This window comes from Cervus canadensis, chromosome 5, assembly GCF_019320065.1.
Source record: "Cervus canadensis isolate Bull #8, Minnesota chromosome 5, ASM1932006v1, whole genome shotgun sequence".
Taxonomy (NCBI): Eukaryota; Metazoa; Chordata; class Mammalia; order Artiodactyla; family Cervidae; genus Cervus; species Cervus canadensis.
In genome coordinates, this window is record NC_057390.1 from 60,069,944 (window position 1) to 60,072,672 (window position 2,729).

General features: G+C 42.8%; 1 non-coding gene across 1 annotated transcript; it reads left to right on the forward strand.

Moving 5' to 3' along the window:
* The first annotated feature begins 245 nt into the window (after positions 1-245).
* TRNAC-ACA lies at positions 246-318 on the forward strand. Its single transcript has one exon. It is a non-coding gene; the product is annotated as a tRNA-Cys (tRNA).
* Positions 319-2,729: the final 2,411 nt, after the last annotated feature.

Below are 2,729 nucleotides of genomic sequence, written 5' to 3' on the forward strand. Positions count from 1 at the left end.
CTCAGCCAAGAACTCAGAAGAGTAGAGGAAAAATTATTTTTTCTCTTCTATAGGATCAAGAAGCCAAGTCTCAACATGGCTGTCTGAACTGGTTTAAAAAAAAAAAAAAATCAGTTTCTAAAATAAACTCCAATCAATCAAATTCAGAGACTAATTTGAAGGGGAAAAAAAGTTGGATGACAAGTTGATTTTTTGTTTTAATCACTTTAATCCCTTTTGTCCAAAGGTGCTATTTACTAGTGACTTTCCTGGTGGCTCAGATGGTAAAGCGTCTGCCTACAATGCGGGAGACCCAGGTTCAATCCCTGGGTCAGGAAGATCTCCTGGAGAAGGAAACGGAAACCCACTCCAGTATTCTTGCCTGGAAAATGCCATGGATGGAGAAGCCTGGTAGGCTACAGTCCATGGGGTCATAAAGAGTCGGACACGACTGAGTGACTTCACTTTCACACAAAATAAACTATGGTCCAAAACTAAAATTACTTTCTTTTTCTTGAAGTACTGTTTGTAGTCTAACTACAACTGAGATAAATAGGGCATCTGGGGTAAGAGCAAACTTCTACCCTGTACCTGGTCCTTGGGTATATCACTGAAAAGATTTGTTTTTAAACAGAGTTTGCCAAGAAGTCAAGCAAACCTCATCCATCTCTTGGGCTTCCTGAACACTGGAACCCCTCCCTTCATGACTCAGGAAATAACAGCCAACCAAAACTCATCATATGTGGGTCCAAGATGAGACAGGCACTTTACAATAAATAATAAAACAGCTGATATCATCTATAGTCTAAAACCCAGAGATACAAGACACTGGATTGAAGACTAGGGGAACACTTGAGTCCAGCATCATGCATTTCATTCCAGAACTAAGAGAAACTAAGTCTGGCCATCCTGGGAAGTTGAAGAGTGATTGCTCCAAAAATGAACCAATCACCTCAGGGAATGTCTTTTCCTTGGAGTCTGTTGCTTCTCTCTCCAGCTCTGATTCTTCATCTAAGAAGCTTTGTCTCTTCTTTTTCAGTCAAACACCAAGTTCAGAAAAGTACTGCTGCTTCATCCATCTGGTTCAGAACAATATCAAGTCCAGGACAATATCAGCTCCATCTGAGTCATAAGGAGAAATTCAAGGAAACAAAGAGCAAAGGAAACAAAAGAAGAAGAAGAGAGACCCAGAAGAAAAGGATCAGCACAGAGAAGGGAAGAATGTAGGAGGAAGGACTATGAAGACTATTTTTCTGCTTAGCACACTAAATACTAACTGTAGAAAGATCAAAGCAAGAAATGGATTCTATTTTAAAATGAACTGCTTATACATACTAGGAGGGCTGCCAACCGATGTATCTTATTGGAAAGGCACTGAGATGGGCTTTGGGAGGCAGAGGTAGGCTCCTGGACAAGTCTAGAAGCAGGAAGTTGAAAAAAGAGAAATGAACTCACTCTGCATAATAACCTCAGAGGTTATTTGCAGAAGGTCCTCTCAAAAACTTCTGCAGATTTGTCTCTTTGAGCCAAACTTCCTTTTTCCATTCGGTATAAATTTAGATTATTGTCCCTAGGAGTTTTTAGGACATTGAGTATGTTGAATTTTGCCTGAGGGCTATCCACAAAATTAAAAGACACTTGCTCCTTGGAAGAAAATCTATGACAAGTCTTGATAGTGTATTAAAGAGCAGAGACACCCCTTTGCCAACAAAGGTCCATCTAGTCAAAGTTATGATTTTTCCGGTGGTCATGTACAGATATGAGAGTTAGACCATAAAGAAGGCTGGGCACCAAAGAATTGATGCTTTCAAACTGTAGTGCTGGAGAAGACTCTTCAGAGTCCCTTGGACTGCAAGGAGATCAAACCAGTCAACCCTATAGGAAATCAACCTTGAATATTCATTGGAAGGACTGAGGCTGAATCTGAAGCTCCAACCATCTGATGCAAAGAGCAGACTCATTTCCCTGATGCTGGGAAAGATTGAAGGCAGGAGGAGAAGGGGACAACAGAGGATGAGATGGTCGGATAGCATCACGGATTCAACGGACATGCGTTTGAGCAAACTCCAGGAGATAGTGAATGACAGGGAATCCTGGCGTGCTGCAGTCCTTGGGGTTGCAAAGAGCTGGACATGAATGAGTGACTGAACAACAACCACCCACGGCCACCGGGAATAGAGTTGCAGAGGAAGACAGAGAGCTGAGCAGGTCTACCTTGATGTCACAGTGGCAGAGGCCCCCTCAAATCATGCTTTCAGCTAACATAGAGTGTTTATTATGTTCTAGGTGCTGTTGGAATGCTTTTCCATATTATGAATACAGCCTTAGGAAATAACTATGCCTCCAATGTTAGCAATGGAAAAACAGGTACACGTGGTTAGAGAACACGTCTGAGGTGGCTCAGGTGGCTCAGGCAGCAAGCAGAAAAGCCCAAGCTTGAACCCAGGCAACCTGGACCTCCAGACACCAGATTTTATCCATTTCACCACACTGTGCCTTTTTAAAAAATTTTATTTGTTAGGCTGTGCCAGGGTCTTAGTTACAGCATGTAGGATCTTTAGTTGCACATACGAACTCTGAGTCGTGGCATGTGGGACCTAGTTCCTTGAACAGGGACCAAACCTCTGTCCCCTGCATTGGGAGTGTGGAGTATTAGCCACTGGTTCACCAGAGAAGTCCCTCCACTGTGCTTTTAAGAGGAGAGAAACTGGAAGGTTCTTCCTCCTCCTTCGCCCCTTGCCTTATAGGCC